Source organism: Camelus bactrianus, chromosome 3 (assembly GCF_048773025.1).
Source record: "Camelus bactrianus isolate YW-2024 breed Bactrian camel chromosome 3, ASM4877302v1, whole genome shotgun sequence".
NCBI classification, from domain to species: Eukaryota; Metazoa; Chordata; class Mammalia; order Artiodactyla; family Camelidae; genus Camelus; species Camelus bactrianus.
In genome coordinates, this window is record NC_133541.1 from 140,236,905 (window position 1) to 140,254,320 (window position 17,416).

The 17,416-nt window shown below is 52.8% G+C and overlaps 1 protein-coding gene across 5 annotated transcripts in view; it reads left to right on the top strand.

The window, feature by feature from the left end:
- Positions 1 to 17,416, top strand: part of LOC141577174 (uncharacterized) — a 277,514-nt gene that overhangs the window by 53,854 nt on the left and 206,244 nt on the right. The gene's annotated exons all lie outside the window — the stretch shown is intronic.

The following is a 17,416-nucleotide window of genomic DNA, read 5'->3' on the forward strand; positions in this document are numbered from 1 at the left end:
TGCCTGCCTGCCTGCCTGCCTGCGGGGCTGAGGCCTGAGGGCCACGCTGGTTCCTGCCACTCAGGGAAACTTCCGCGGGTGTTGCCGAAAGATCGCCCTCCCCCACCCCGTCCCTGACGAGCCAAATAACCCAGAGACAGGGTCTTAGAGTTTAGAAGAAAAGAGGCAGCTTGATTGCTTTGCTGGGCAAAGGGGACTCACAGCAGGCTAGTGCCCTCCAAACTGTGAACCCGTCTTGGGGTTGGGGTTTCATGCTTCTGTGGACGAACAGGTTGGAGCATGAAAGGGAATCACAACAGGCGGGAGCACAAAAGGTGCTCATGATCAACAAGGGTCTCTGATGAAACTTCCTCCTAAATCTGGATGAGTGTCTGATAACATGGGACCTCCTGGTGGTCTAGTAGGTCATCAGCCCGTGACCTTCTTTATCTGGTCAGACTCACCCGGCGGCACCAGCGCCACGGAGGAACTCGGGGTGGGGGGTGGGGGGTGGGAGGGGGCTGGTCGTTCTCCTGAGCTTATCCTCCCGTGACTCCCTTCCTGGGGAAAGACTCAGACGCCAAACATGATTGTCAAGTTGAACGATCAGAGGAAGGTCAAATCAAACAGTTAGAATCGACAACTTTAGCTGTTTTTAACAGTGGGCCTGGAGCTGGGAGCGGTGTCTGGTCAGTCGAGTTTGCTGATCGTTCTAAAAGCAAGCAGTAAGCATAAAGCCAAAAATTGGCTTAGCCTAAGTGCGGCCACTTCATGATTCCTCCTTCACTGGGGGCTGAGGCGTGGGGGAGGGCGGGGGTGGGGGACAGGACTGAGGTGGCGGCGAACTTCTCCGTGAATGCTCGGAGCCGAACTGCTCTCTGGGCCTAGGTCTGAAAAAGGCCTGAGTCTCAGCTATGACAGATTCTCTCTCTTTCTGGGCACATGGACTGACTCGCCCCGCATCCTCCCATCCTGTCAGACCCTTTGGACACACACCTCCACCTGAAGAGTTCTTTGGCCTCGTCCAGAAAAAACAAACACACGCACGAACAAAACCAAACGAGCACACAGAAACCCTGCTGATCTCCTTGGAACCCATTCACTTCGGAGAGTCCCTCTCGTAGAAATCCCCTCTGCTCGATGATTTCACCACAGCCGCCTCCCTTTCTCCGGCACAGTGACCCCCCACCCCCACCCCTGCGTGGGCCCTGTCCCTCTACCTATCAAAAACCAAACCCCAGGAGAAAAGAAAATCAGAATGCTGTTTTGAGCCACTGGATCTGTGAAAGGAACCAAACAGAAAGCTGAAATAACCAAACCAGCCAAACACCAAAAGCGAACAGACAGATACCCCAGAAAGAAGGGCACGCTGACCCTTGCCCCTTTCCTTCCTGGAATCAGGACATAACATAGATCTACACCCCACCCCCCACCCCACCCTCCCCAGATGTCTTCTTTATGCCGGAACGAGAGTGACGTTCTTATTGTCAACGGTGCTGTTATGGAAATGACAGGCCGGCCAAGAAACAAGCACCACTCGGAGGGTTGGAGTACTCAGATTTATTACGCCGGCGGGCTCAGAGGGGCTTCTGCTCCTAAGCCTTGAGCACCTCCAAGACGTGCACGTGAGGTTTTATAGGGTTAAGTACCAGCTTGGGGTATTCGGCCAATAGGCACGCAATAGCTTTAGCAACATCATTATCACGAAAGTAGAGGCAGTGAGGCAGCAAACCAACATTTCAAGGCCAGATATGTCTCTTTGAAAATCCAGCTGGCTAGCAAAATATGAACAGGGAATCAGCAAACCAGCACTTATTAATTTAGATTTACGAGTTAGCCCAGCAGAACTCAGATCAGTAATCCGACACTTGTTACACTTAGATTTGCGACTTAGCTTGTTAGCCCAGCTGGGCTTTTCCTTCACAGTGTAAAGCGGAGAAGGAGAGAATTCTGTACAAACAGACCTCGATGAAAAGAATCCTCACCCTCTTTTAGGCCCCCACCTCAACACACGTGCGCGCACACGCGCGCACACACACACACACACACACACACACATGCATGCACGCACGCGCGCGCGCGTATAGTTACTCCTGTTCTCTCTCTTTCTCTCTCCCTCTTCCTTTCTTACTGATTTTTTAAAAATGTTTACTGATAACACAGAAAAAAATTGCTTAAATCTTGTCCAGGAATGATATTCATTTTTGAAAACATGATATATATTGTAAAGGATTTGGGCTCCCTTAGAAAAATCCCAGTCCAGGCACGATTGTATAGCACCTCCTTTCACTTTCAAGTGTCTCATTTCAGACAATAAAGTAGCCAGTCATCTTCCTTATGCATGACCTTTGTAACTGGCACAAGTCAAACGGCACAAAATTCAGACCCAATCTCCTGATCCGTATGATTCTCATATTCTTTTTTTTTTTTTTTTTTTTTTTTTTTTTAGCGAGTCCAGAAGCTATGGGTCTGTGCCAACCACCCGTGGCTGTTCACTATCCAGCATTTCTTCCATTATCTTTATGTTGTCCTGTTTCTTGGAAGTATTAGTGCAGCTACTTTTCCCGATGGTCTGTCTCTGTCTCTGTCTCTCACTCTTTTCTCCTTCTTTTTTTTGGGGGGGGGGGAGGAGGGGGATGGGTTTGATTAGGTTATTTATTTATTTTAATGGTGGTTCTGGGGATTGAACCCAGGGCATCATGCATGCTAAGCAGGCACTCTAACAATGATCTATATCCTTCTCTACACCGCCCCCCCGACCCTCCAGCACCCCCCCCCGTCCCCGGCCAGGGCCTGTCTTTGCTCAACCCAATAGAAAAGCATTTATGTTTTGCCAGTTTCCTGGGTCCTTCTTTGTTTCATAAAACTGAGAAGAAATACACGTGGAAGTTCTGAACAGACTGAAGATCCTTTAAATAACCAAATGAGGTGGAAGTGCAGAGAGTACCATACGGGAACACACCGAGGCACATCGTCATCAAATTGACCAAAATTAAGGATAAGGAGAAAATATTAAAATGAACGAGAGAAAAGCAACAAATAACATACAAGGGAACTCCCGTAAGGTTATCAGCTGATTTTTCAGCAGAAACTCTACAGGCCAGAAGTGGGTGGCACAACATACTTAAAGTGATGAAAGGGGAAAACTGACAGGTAAGAATACTCTATTCAGCAAGGCTCTCGTTCAGATTTGAGGGAGAAATCAAAAGCTTCACAGATAAACAAAAGCTACAAGATTTCAGCACCATCAAGCCGGCTTTACAAGGAATGATAAAGGATGGTCTCAAGTCATCAAATCCTAAGGAAAGAGACCAAAAAGATGACAGAGAAAGGGAGGGGGGGAGAGAGGGAGAGAGAGAGGGGGAGAGAGGGGGGGAGAGAGAGAGAGAGAGAGAGAGAGAGAGAGAGAGAGAGAGAGAGAAAGAGAGAGAGAGAGAGAGGGAGGGAGGGAGGGAGAGGAGACCTTCGAAAGATTGCTTTGCCTGTTTAGGGTCTTCCGTTGTTCCTTAAAAATTTTGAAATTGTTTGTTCTAGTTCTGTGAGGAATGTCGTATTTTGACAGGGGTTGCATGGAACCTGCGGATTGCTTTGGATAGTGTGGCCATGTTGATAGTATTGATTCTTCCAATGCAAGAGCACAAGGCATCTTTCCATTTCTTTGTGTCATTTCAGATTCTGGAGTATAGATAACCTCCTCGATTAAGTTTATTTTTTGGCATTTTACTGTTTTTGACTCAATGGAAGTGTTTATCCCAGTTATAAAATTCTGGTTTTTAAAGTGGAGGGGGAAAAAAAAAAGGAAAGGAAGGGCCACAAATGGCAAAATATCCTTCTTTCTCATGGGTGAATTGTATTCCATTACGTGTGTGTATGTGTGTGTGTGTGTGTGTGTGTGTGTGTGTGTGTGTGTGTGTCCCCTCTTCTTTATCTATTCAAATATTGATGTGCACTTAGGATGCTTCCGTATCTTGGCAATCATAAATGATGTTGCTGTTAATAGCAGGGTGTGTGTATCTTTTTGAATTCATTCTTCTTTTGTGGTTGGCTTTATTCCTTTGATAAGTATGTAAGTTTAAAAAGCTAAAGCTCTAAACCTTCCTGGAAACAATGAACAGTACATATATGTAAATTAAAAATATATGTGCAGTAAAAACATTTTAAAAAAATAAATAAATAAAAAAGAACGAAAGACAAGGAAATTAGCTATCAAGCCGTGAAAGACATGGAAGAAACTTAAAAGACATCTTACTAAATCAAAGAAACCGGTCTGAAAATTGTTACCAACTGTACAATTCCAACCAAATGACATCCTGGAAAAGGCAAAGCTCTAGAAACAATCAAAAGATCATGGTATCCAGGGGTTTGGGGAGAGGGAGGGAAGGAGGAATGAACAGATGCAGCGTGAGGGATTTTTAAGGCGATGAAATTATTCTGTAGGATACCATAGTGGTGGCTACATGTCATTGTACATTTGTCAAAACCCATAGAACGTACAACCTCAAGAGTGAACCGTCCTGTAAACTATGGACTTTGATGGATAATAACGTGTCCATGTCGGATCATCAGTTTTACCAAATAGGCCACACCGATGAGAGATGTTGAGGGGAGTGGAGGATATATGTGTGGGTGGGGAGGGCTATGTGAGAACTCTCTGTATTTTCTGCTCAATTCTGCTGTGAGCCTGAAACTGCTCCAGGAAATAAAGTCTATTAATCAAAAACAAAAACAGAAACAAAAACAAAACACCCAAATGAGGTGAACCAGGATTCAGTCATCCAAAATGGAGCTGGACGGCCAGTGGGAGGAACTTTGTTGCAGACATAGTCCTGTTTCAGGGAGGGGGACGTTGTCCCCTCCCTCTACACATCTTGAGTTCTCTGGGCTTGACTGATCCAAAAATGGACCCCAGACGGATGGTTGAGCAGGAGCGACAGGGAACCTACTGTCTTTCATTCAAGCACTCATGTGTCCCCGAAGCAGGCAGCTTTTCTCCGTTTTAGGACAAGAAATCAGCCCTTTGTGCGAAATGGGCCGGGCTGAGAGCCTTTGGTTTTGGGTGACCCGTCCGTGAAGAATCGAGACGGAGTTTGGGTTTTGGGGAGGGGGGGAAGCCCCTGAAAGAAGTCACGAGGTTGGTTGGTTTCTCTAGGCTTCCGGGGCCTGAAGGCTCTCAGTGGGTGATCAGGGTGTTTTCCTAAGTCCAGATGCAGGGAGGGCACCCTCCACGGAAGTGATCGATTTCCCGCTTTCAGGGAGACAGAAAGAAGAGTCTGAGGGTCCCTCTTGCGTCTGCTGGCCCCTCGGCTTCTTCGGTCACTCTCATTTCTAACCCATCCGTGTGCCACGGAGGCACATACATGTTTGGGGTGGCCTCCCCTGGGTCCCGACACCGGCATCAATGGGGGGAGGGGGGGCATGAGTGGTCAGAACTGTATCAAGCTCAAGGGCACCACCAACCGGTTTCAAAAACAAATCTGCCAGCAGCTGCTAGCCGCAGCCTGGTCGTTTCAAAGTTCCCGCCTTGCTCTTGTGGTGTGTTTTCTTTCGTTTCCCCTTCTCCACTTGCCCCGTGGGGTAGTCTGATGACACACACTTCCAGTGCTTCTTTCTTGCATCTGTGTCTCCTGGGCTGCAGTCCTAAGAGCCCCCCCCATCGCCCCCGCCCCCCCCCAATCAACTCGTTTCTTTACCCTCCACCAGGTCTCCTGGCTTGGAAATCTCGGCTCACAGCATGTGTCTCGTGTCCTCTCTGAATTCACGGGCCCAGCCATCCACCCTAAGGAGACGGAGGGAGGGAAGGAAGGTTTTGACCTGGCGACCTTCCTTGCCGGCATCCTCCGGATTTGGGACCCTTCAGTGCGCCACCTGCCACCCGCCATACCACTCTCACCCTGAGGCCTAGCCCTCGGGGCTCCGTCCACGCGGAAACCTGAACGCGGACGGACCTGGACGGTGGGCGGGGTGGGGGTGGGGGTGTGGAGGGGCTTGCTTCATCACTGCCGGAACCGTGGAGGCGACCGGGACAGACGCGTCCTTCAAGAGGTGAAGGGACACGTAGCCCGGGCTAGGTCCGTGCCACAGCATGTGATTTGGCTCTAAAAAGGAAACCAGGGACCCGTGGAGCCGAGAGACCTGTGGGAGACAGGCGGGGCCGTTTCTGCGTGCCCCTGACTCCCTGAAAGAAGCCAATCTGAAAAGGTGGCATCCTGTAGGGTACCGGCTCTGGATGACATTCATTCTCAAAAGGGCAAAAGCCCCAGAGAGGGTGAAAAGATGAGTGGGGTCGGGGGTGGTGGTGGTGAAGGTTGTCTGTGTGGGTGTGTGTGTGTGTGCGGGTGTGTGTGTGTTGTGGCGGGGGGTTGTTGATGAATAGGTGGAGCACAGGGGACTTTTAAGCAGCGAAACTCTCCGGTAGGTAGGTCCACGATGGGATGAAAACCAACGTGTTGGATATGGCAATACCTAAGATGGGGTGAACTGAAAGAACCCTTCTGGGTGTCCCGCCCCTCAGCCGAAGTTTAAAGTCCTTCCTAAAGCCAGAAGGTAAAGACACACGAGAGCAATCTGAGGGGCCATCGCTGAGGAGTAACAGCGAGGCCAGTGAATCCAGTGAAAGACTGACTGACGTGGGGGCCTGGGTCCCTCGGCTCGACCCCCTTCCCCGGGAAACCGAAGCCTTCGACGCAGGGATGCGCTTTGACACGCTTCTGTCTCATCGGAGAAGGCTTCTTCTGCCTGGCATTGCGTGACGGGGCCGAGAAACCCGTCCTCTCCTCCTCTGCGTGAGGTAGCGGTCGCTCCCGCCTTTGCGCAGCGTTGAAGAAAGCTACCAGAAACACGGTTCTGCGTTTCTCTCGATACCGTGGGCGAGCGTCACGGCTTTTCCTTGCGTTCCACCATGCAGTCAGATAGCATTCTCAAAACTAAGCGTGCCATGCAAATTTTCCTTTTCCTTTTTTAAAGTGACTGTCAAGAACTTAGGCAGCATCGAGTGAAAACGTTGGGCACCTTCATCTCTTGGTTTGTATGGAGCCAGCTAGGTCATCAGACCCACGTCACCATGATTTCTGAATTCTAAGATCCTTTCCAATCCATGATATTGTACATTCCTGGGTCATGGGATGTCACTATGGCTGATCAGGTCAAAGGGAATGTGTCCCTCCAGAGCGCTTATTAACACGTCAGTTTATTTAAACGACAACAAAGGAAATTCCCTTCGGGCGATATTCATTCCACACGCTAAAGGAAAGCGATAGGTTGTGTGCCTGAGCCCACACAGTGTGACGCAGGAACGGGGTGGGGGTTGAGGGAGGAGGAACTCTGGCTAGTGTCCGGGACCTAACGGGAGATAGAGTGGAGGATTTTTGCCCTTCTTCAGGGACAGGGTGAATCGGCCCGAGGTTGACTTGTGCGCTCAGAAAGAGGGCCTTTACCGGATGCCCCGAGCAAGCAGACTTTTCTTTTCTTCTTCTTCTTTTCTTTTTTCAGTTTTATTGACATAGGTTTGACATACAGCCCTCTATCAGTTTCGGGTGTACAGCACAATGATTTGACTTCCATAGACTGTGAAGTGATTATTAGGTAACTTTAGTGACCAGGAAACAACGATATGTTAAAAGGGGGTTTAATCAACAGAACTGCTATTTCTGATGATCATCTATTCCTAAGAGAAAGGACAGATGAACACTCCAAAATGCAGGAAGTGCATAGTCACAGAATGATGAACAATCTTTACCCGTGCCGACGTTTTGACGCCAGGATACGTGGAAAGCTGAAGTTTTAGAACATAGAAATATTTGGCTCTCCATTTGACCTGGAAATCTCCTTGTTGGAAAGAAGCTAATTTCTCCTCCTCATCCTCGTCCTCCTCGTCCTCGTCCTCGTCCTCGTCCTCGTCCTCGTCCTCCTCCTGCCTTTTTAACTAAAAAAATAAAAAAATAAAATAAAATAAATTTTTTAACAAGAAGTTTTTATCTTTTTGGAGGGGGGACGGGTCATTAGGTGTCTTTATCTACGTTTCAATTAATTATTTAGATTTATTATACGTTTTCAGTGGTGGTACTGGGGACTGAGCCCAAGGCCTTGTGCATGCTGAGCACGCACTCTACCGCAGAGCTCTACGCTTTCCCAGAAAGGAGCAAATTTCTAAACATAGAACTGGATGAGTAGGTCAGCTTTTTGATCTCATAGAAGCAGCGGCCCAGTTCTCTGGGGGGAACCCTCCTTATCTTGTCCATCTCGACAACGTCAGAAACGTCTGTCTGCATAGCCCACATTGGCCAGAGACTGAGGCCAGGGGGCTGAATCAGGTAGAACCTGAAACCGAATGGAAGAAACAAACAAACAAAAAAGGGTGGGGAGGGGCACGCGGAGGCCTTTTTAAACGTACACACTGCTGCGTGGTCTCCCTCGTCGAAACTCTAATTCGCAGCCTTCTTAAGGAGAAATATACACCTGAAACGTCTTTTTTCCACACAGAGTTTAAAAGCTTTCACCCTCTGAGCCGAAAAACCTTACCCGTCCCATCGGTTCTTTCTGAGTGAGTGGGTTCTCTAGTGTCCTACGCGTCTGCTGGGAAACAAGCTGCTGGAGAACCAGCAACTAGAAACCAAGCTGCACCAGCATTTCCATGAGCGTAAAATCTTACATTCACACTTACTTGCTTAAAAATGCACACGCCTGCTTTGTTTTCATGTTTTACACAGTCGATGACCTATAACATGTATGATGCTCAAGAAATTGTGTGAGGGGCAATCCTGAGATTGACCGTGAGGGCGCAACAGATGGCAGATATTTCCTTAGGGTAAAACAATGGACGGTCATGGGAAGCCAGATCATCCATTAACAGAACTTGGTTCTGGCAGGAAAGCATGTGGTTTAACCCCGGGGAAATATTTGCTATCTCGAGATGTCCCAGAGGCAATCACAGGATACACTTAGAAATTTTGCATCCCCCGAGGAGGGTGATTGTTCCTGGAAGGGATAGGCCTGAAATGAATCAGTTAGCCAGCAAGCAGAACTTCGTGCTTCTGGCATGAAATATCTAAAGCCCCACCTCTTTGATCGCATTTCTTTTTTTTTTCCCTGAGCCGTATACTCCCAATAAACAGGATGTCGACCAGGCTTTTGGCACTCTAGATCCACGAGACCTTGAGTCCCCTGGTCCCATTTTCGCTCTTTACTTGGTCTCTTTGTTTCTTAATTCTTGCGTCGCCCGTCCTCAGACACGGTCCCGAGCTGCGCTGGACGCAGCACCCGTCCTACCCGACTCGTGAGTGACCTATAGTTTTTAAATGAAAGCTACAAAATCTCTGGTCATGTCGATCTGCTGGTCTCGTCTGTATGAGACAGGGCAGTACCTGAGTTTCAGAGACACACACAGACACACACACAGACACACACACACAGACACAGACACAGACACAGACACACACACACACACACACACACACACACACACACACACACACACTCTAAAGGGAACAAAGAACAAAGAAAGATAGAGAAAGAAAAAGAAAAAGGCTCAGGGGAATAAAGGATTCGCTTGCTCTCTGTGACATGACCCAGTAGACCTAGTTGTCACGAGACAGGAAGCTCAACTCTCCGTGTTTACATTATCTGTTCCTGAGCTTTCTTGCAGAAAATTCTCATGCGTTTCTTTCCCCTCACGGAAGTCTTCTCTATTCCCCACAGAGCCTGGGGCGATGGCTCTTCACCCTGGAGCCGCCTGCGGCCGATCCAAGATATCGGATGATTTGTGGAAGTGATCAGTGATCCTGAGACAAAGCCCTTCCTTTAGGTAGAAAAGCATGGCCCCTGCTGCTCAGGGAGCTGGCACTCCCCCTCCCTCTCCCCTCATGCCACCTTCTCCTTTGTGCACAAGCTATCGCTTTCGCAAAAGAGCTTGGCTTGCCTGAGAGTCTTGTGGAAGCCATCCTCATTTCTATGGTACTGCCGTCTAAGGATCTGGAAAGGGCTCGGTCCCATGTATGCATGTATGCATGTAGGCACTTGTGTATGTCCCCGGCTTGTAGGCCTGGCATGTTTCTTCCTCCACATACACTTGCCAGAGTTCATTCATGAAAGAGCTCTATGGAACTGGTTTTCAAGGGAACATGCAGGCAGGGAATGCGAACAGGAAGGAACCCAAATGTTTTCCTTCAGGTTGACATGATCTAGGACAGATCCTTTCATCCAGAAAAGCAAATGTCAAGGGATCGGTCTCGTGAAAAGAGCCATGTCTTGATTGTGACGAGCAGCATTCGAGGTGAAACTTTTCGCCTCCCTAGGTTTACCCCGAATCCATTAAGTTCCTGTGGGTTATCTCTGTCATGAAACGTGTCAGCCAGGAAAAAAAAAAAAAAAAAAAAAAGAGTCTGGGAGCGATGGTTGGCTCGGTCTCAAGTCTCAGGAAGTGTTCACACCCCAAGCAGTCCGAGGGGGTAGTGTGTGTGTGTGTGTGTGGGAGGCGGTCCATCTCTGAAAAATTGGTGCCTCCTCCACGTAGTTTTTGGTCCCTTGCAACTGAAGCATCTGGCGACGTCCCTGGAATGTTTAGATCGTTTCCAAAGAAGATGAGATACGGAAGCGTTCGTTCCTGGCTCCATGAGTCGAAGGGGACGTGCTTTAATATCTTTCTGACAGAAAAGACTCGAGATCTGTCAGTGTGTTGGCCGACATGACTGGTATACCTTCGGAGGATGGATGGACCTACAGACAGACAGACAGACCGGAATACATACATACTTACTTACATACGTACATATGTAAACATACAATACAATACAATACAATACAATAAAACAAAACAAAATGAAACAGAATAAAATAAAATAAAATAAAATAAAATAAATTAAATTAAATTAAAATAAAAGGATGCTGTGAGGAGAAAGTGTCTGTTTCTGGCTAGGACCAAATCGTGTCCCTACGTGGACCGGTTGGGAAAGACTGGTGTCCCAGATGGTTCACCGTGACTTCCTCGTGAACATTTGCTGTGACCGATTCGGGCTTCGGAACAGTCACGGTCTCGTTCTGAGGAACGTCTCCTGGAAAGCATGTGGAGACCGTCTTCGTCTGCCGTCCTTAGGAAACGTTCCAGCAGAGCGGGTGTCCGAGAGCCTCTAGGGGCGATGGCTATGCTTCGTGGACGTCTGTCCCTCTTCAGGCCGAATTTCGTGGAAGTATGCTGATCTGGCCAGCCGACAAGTCTGAATGGGGGTGATTTTTTGGTAGAAATGCGCGTCCTTGGAGAGACCAGGGGAAGGGGAGCATGTCTCAGTGGAAACTCTCGTACAGCGTGATAGAGATGAGAATGCGGTTCTGTGTCATCATCTTTGCGTGCTTCCCGCCACCCTCCCCCTCCCCTCCCCGCCCCGCCCCGCCTTCCACTGATACGCTGGGCCACGTCACGCGTGCTTCGAGTTTTCTCCGATGGTTGGCCAACGCTCTTCCGACTCCCGTTGCCCATGGTTCTCCCGCTTTGGACTTGGCATCCTCGAGAACCAAAGCCGCCCTTTCCCTGAAGCCCCGCCGAGCCGGGCTGAGCAGCTGGACATCTGCTGGAGAGAGGTCACTGCCGTGTCCCCTCTCGAGACCCTCCTCCTGCCCGTTGCTGTGGAGGCCACTCAGAAAGTGGACCTGAACCCGCATGCGTTTTTCAGGCCACCCGAGCCTCTTCGAGCCCGACGCCTAGACATCTTCCTGACTGGTGGCGCTCCGGACTCACACCCTGGGTTTCTCGTTGGCTTCAGCCACGGACCTTTGTCTTCCTGGAACGAAAGACCAGACCGGTTTCATCAGGTGGAACCACCTGCCTGGTGGCGGGACTGTCGTGGAACCCTATGGACCACCCCGAAGTGTATATGCAGCCCAAGGGCGATCTCTCCAGTTGAACAACCATCGAGGCCCAAAAGGACCCCTGCCCCGGGAAGAAAGAAACTTTGACCTTGACCCTTAGCTGCCCGAACGAGAATTTGGATCAGGGTTGGGTAGGGTGATGGAGATCTCCCTTGGCACAGTTCCCGTGTGCGGGACTTTCAATGACTCTGTCTTCCTGAAAGGACACCCGCCCCCTGACCACGCTGTCTCGTCATCAGTTTGTTTCCACAAGGGACGAACCGTCATTGTGTGCACGACAAAGCTGGCCGCTGCCTGTTTGGTCCGCCATCGCTCCGTAAGGGACCGACGAAGTGTGCGTCGTGACCAGTGACCGATTTCGGAGCCCGTGGGTGGTGGGCGGGTGTGTATCTGTTTTCCAGGTCACGCGCGACGCGGTGTGTCGTGGTGTGGCCCGCCCGGCCACCCCACCTCCCTTCCCCCATGGAAAATCAAGGGAGAGTATTGCCCGAGACAGACGAAAGTGCAGCCACGAAACCTAAAAGGATGACCCTGGATGTCAACTTGGAGGTGGCTAGGAGACAGCTGAGCATGCATAGGATCACACTGCACTGCCACCGTGTGGGATGCCGCACATGTGTCACCGTCGTGGTTTTCATCTCCTCCACCTATTGCCCTCACCTACATCCACTCTTTATCTCACTGAACTCTTTTTTTTTTTTTTTTTTCCCGGTAAGACAGTGAGAATTTTCTCTCTCTCTCTCTCTCTCTCTGTCTCTCTCTCTCCTACTCTCTCTCATAATTGACCTGACAATGGGATGTCCGTTTTCACGTGTCCAACATAGCGATTCGGGATTCTTCCATGTTCCACGATGATCACCGTGGTGAGTCTGGTTACGGATCCGTCACCGGACAGCGTCATGACAATAGTATGGATTGACTCTACTCGCCCTGCTGTCCATGACCTCCCGTAATTTGTGTATTTATTAATTGGAGTTAACTGGAAGCTTGTACTTTTTCCTCTCCCTCACCCATTGCACTCATTGTTCCTTCTTGGTATCCATGAGCCTGTTTCAGCTTCCTTGCATGTGTTCCTGCGTATTGTCTTGGGGATTCTGCCTCGAAGTGACAACATCCCTCTCGGACTTAAGTCACTTAGTTAACATCATCCCCTCTAGGTGTAGGTCTCTCCAGACCACGTGGCACTGTCCATTCGTCCATCCGCGGGCCCGTAGTGGAACTGCCGGGTCTTCCAGGAGTTTTCTGTGGAATGTTTTGAGGGACTTCTGTCCTGTTTTCCCTAATGGCTTTCCTCCACCTCCGTTTCGCCCTCTCCCCCTCGCCCCCACCACCAACCCCTGTTCCGTGTTGCCTTCTGTCTTCTGTCGGAGAGCGGATTCTGTCAGGTATGAGTCGAGAGCTCTGTGTCCGCCCGCCAGCCCGCCCACCCGGCCCCATCTCGAACGGTGGTCTCTATCACGTGTTCCGTCAGGAGCAGGCACTTTCTGCTTGTTTTTGGAACTTGCTGTCGAGATTCCAGGTTCTGGGCCTGTCCGGATATCTCTTGGAAACGGAAATGTGTGCGTTTTCCCCTTTTTTAAATTGTGTTCGTTTGTTTACTTACTTATTTATTTATTTACTTACTTACATTTATTTATTTATTTAGGCCTTTTTTTTTTTGGTTCTTGCTGCTGTTGTTGCTTTCGGTGGTTGTTTGTTTATTCGGGGAGGGGAGGTAATTCGTTTCTTTTGCTGGTTTGTTGCCTGACTTAGTGATTGCCTGACTTACCGACTTCCTTATTGACTTGAACGGAAGTCCTGAAGATCGAACCCTGGACCTTGCGCGTGCTGGGCAGGCACTCTGCCGCTGAGTTCTACGCTCCATCCTCCCCCTCGCCCCCTCCCCCATTTGGGGGAGGAAAAAAATTATTTTTTTTTTCTTTTAAACTGAAAACGTCCGTTTGGGTCTCCTGCGCGTGTTTCATCCCTGGTTTTCTGGCTTCTAGGAGGTGGAGTTGACCGAGTTCTTGGACTGTTGAGGAGAGGAACCCCTGATGGGCTGCGGTTGTGCTTTTTCTACGGTGTTTTTGTTTTTGTTTTTAAACCCCAGAGTAGTTCTACAACTTGATTTCCCTTTGGTGGTGGGTTTTGTCGTTTGTTTTCATGTTTTCTTTCTTTCTTTCTTTCTTTCTTTCTTTCTTTCTTTCTTTCTTTCTTTCTTTCTTTCTTTCTTTCTTTCTTTCTTTCTTTCTTTCTTTCTTTCTTTCTTTCTTTCTTTCTTTCTTTCTTTCTTTCTTTCTTTCTTTCTTTCTTTCTTTCTTTCTTTCTTCCTTTCTTCCTTTCTTCCTTTCTTCCTTTCTTTCTTTCCTTTCTTTCTTTCCTTTCTTTCTTTTCTTTCTTTCTTTTCTTTCTTTTTTTTTTTTTCGGATGGGGCTACAGTTTCCTTGTCCACGTTGACTGTGTCAAACACACGCACCGACACACACACGCACACCCAGACACGCGGATGCGCATGCACAGTGTTGCTCTGTGTAGATGCACTGAACCTCGATTTACCGAGCGGGTGGCTATCGACTCGCCCCCCCGAACCCCCGCCCGCATTTTTTTGTTTTCCCTCCTCCTTCCTGCGGTTGTGGTCAGCCGTGCTGACGTCCGTGTTCTCACGACCGACCGCGAGTGCGTTTTCCCCAGGCGCCCGTTTGTTGTCTTTGGGCTTTGTCGCGATCTGTGCCGAGATCGATTTTTCTTTCCGCTTCGATGGGGTTCGCGGTCTTCATCCTTTCTTTTCTAGCTTCTGGGCTTTGCCTGTCTGCTTTCGAAAGACCTCCCGCATTCGAGAGGACGGACTCCAAAGCCGATTCCTGCGTTGTTCTCTGAGCGCTCGCCTGGTTTCGGTTTGCCAGCCCCCGCCTTCCCTCCCTCTTCCCCTCCTCCCCTTCCCAACCTCCCACCCGGGAACCCGGGATCTCGTCCTGGTCGCTCTGGGCCACCCGCGGCGTCGGCCCCGGCCCCGCCGGCGTGTCCGTGTGATCTCCCCCGCCCGGGGAATCGCGTGGGGAGCGCGTCCCCTTCGCGGCAGCCGCCCGGCCGGCCGTGTCTTGCCAAACCCCGGCTCCCTCCGTCCTCCCCGCCCTGATCTGTTGCCGGGGTCGCGTCGCGCCGCGTCGCGTCGTGTCGCCTCGTGTCGTGCCGTGCCGTGCCGTGCCGTGCCGTGACGAGGGTGAGCGGGCTCCGAGGCGGACGCCACGGGGCCGCCCGGCGCCTCAGTCCGGGACGAGCTCGGGCGTTTGGGCGGCCGGCGGCGGTCGGGATCGGTTCCGGGGACGTTGGCGACGGTTGTCGGGCGCCATCTGGCTGCCGCTCTGAGATCGTCCCTCTTCTCCCTAGCGTCGGCGACCTCGGCAAGGGATGGGGCTCGGCGGCGGGGCCCGAGGCAGACTTCGGGGAGGCTGGCGACACCGGCGGTGACAGTCCCCGTGGCGCTGAGCCGCGGGCGCGTCCTGCTCTCGGCGCAGATTGGACTCGCAGGATGATGAGGGGGTGACTGTCGCCGCGCTCCCGGGATCTCGTGTGCCGGGGGAAGCCGTGTGGCCTGGCCTGGTCGACCAGCATCCGCCTGTGCCCCTCCAGCCGCGGAGACCGACCCGAGCCGATCGGACACGGCCTGCGCCTTGCCGCCGCGGGGGAAAGGGAGAGAGTGTCCCGCGCCCGGGCCGCCGGCGGCTAGGTGGTCAGGCCCTCGTCTGCGTCCCTTGGACGACTGCTCGTGAGGCGAGGAGCGGCCCGGGCCCAGTGCGGTGAGGCCGGGGACGGGCGCGCTGGGGTTCCCGGTCGTCGGAGGCGCCTCCTTGGATGAAATGTTTTCTGAGTCCCGATGGACCCGGAGACGTGGCTGGGCCGGCCCCTGTTGGCGCGGGAGGCCTGGGAGGGGGTGCCCCCCGCCCCTTAAGCCTGCCCGCGTGGGTTCCGGTGGCGTTGGAGGGACCGAGACTTCATCCGGACTCGGGGACCGGCACGGGGGCGTCCTGCGAGGGATGTGGGGGAGGCAGGCTTTCCCCGGCCCGGGGCCCGGTGCTCGGGAGCGGTCCCTCGTGGGGGGCCCTCTCGTCGGAGGCGCCTCTGTGGCATCTCCCCGAGTCCCCGGCCACGCGGGCGAGAAAAGGGCAGGGCGTCCCCGGCCTGATCCCGTCTCCCTCTCGTCCCTTCCCATTCCCATTCCCATTCCCACTTCTCCTCCTAAGCCTCCTCCTAATCCCCCTCCCCTCTCCCCTCTCCCCTCTCCCCTCTCCCCTCCCCCTACCAACCCCCCCACCCCGGTCGATCAGATGGCCCCCGAGAGCTTCGGGGCTGCCATTTATGGGGGTAGGGCTGGGGGCAGGTGGCCGGACCGAGGTCCCGGGGTCCCCCCCTGCAAATCGTGGACCCGCCCCGTTTCTGGGCGCTGTCATTTTTCCTGTCGTGTTGGGCATTTTCTGCCAGCAGATAGGTGCTGACACGGTCTTCCTCGGTGTCTGTCACCGAGTGTTGGGTCTCCGGACGCGTGCGGGGCTCTGGGCTTCTCTCTGCGTGAGCCCTGGCCTGGTAGCCGACTCCGCTTCTGACACTTGAGCCGCCCGCCCGGGCCTGCGCGCCGGCTCTCGTGTGTGCGTCCGGCTGACGTGGCCCGTGGTGCCACCTCCGGTCTCTGGTGGCCCGAGGGCGGTGGGGTGAGGTGGCGGCGTGGGTCTTTTACCCCGTGCGCTCCCCGCCGCAGGCACCCGGTGGTGGCCGGCACGACCCCACCCCCGTAGGCTCCGTGCCGCGTGTCAGGCATTCCCCGCCTGGGGTCGTTGGCCGCTCTCCTCGGAGAGGACTGAGGAGTGGGTGGCGCCTGGCGAGGCTGAAGCAGGCCCCTCTGGTGGTTGTCCTCGCCGGGCCCTCCCCTCTGGGGCCTCCCTGCCCCACATGGCTGGCTCGCTCGCTCGCTCACTCACTCACCTGATCGATGTGGTGAAGTCATGCTCCCCCGGGCCGGGCCTAAGCCGCGCCAGACGAGGGACGGGGACGTTCATGGCGAACGTGGCTTCTCTTCTCGTTCTGCCTGCGGGCCCCTCGCCTCTCCTCTGCCGCCCGTGGGTGGCGGGGGGAAGGCAGGGGTGCGGACTCCGGCCCGACCTCGGTCTCCCGTGCCTTGTGGTGTCGGCGGGGCCGGGGTCTTGTGACGCGGCAGACACTCTCGCCTCCTCGCCTGCTCGGCGTCCTGTCTCGCGAGCGGCCCTCCCCCGCGGCGGGGGAGGGCTGCCCCGCCGCCACGCCACGTACCCCCTCGTCGGGGTGTGAGCGTGTCTCGCCTTGGTCCTCTGCGGTGCCCCTGGAGCGCTCCAGGTTGTCCCTCAGGTGCCCGAGGCCGAGCGGCGGCATCGCTTCCCGTCCCCAGCGAGTCCTCTCGGGTAACCCCTGCGGTGGTCGTGTCTCCCGAGCGCCTCTCTTGAGGCGTGGGGGAGGGGTCGAGACGGTAAGCGAGGCGTGGCCGCTCCCCACCCTCGGTGGGGCCGGGGCCGCCTCCTGAACGTCAGTCCTCACCCTGTACCGGGGGGGGACTGACGTGGCCGGGCGCACGCCG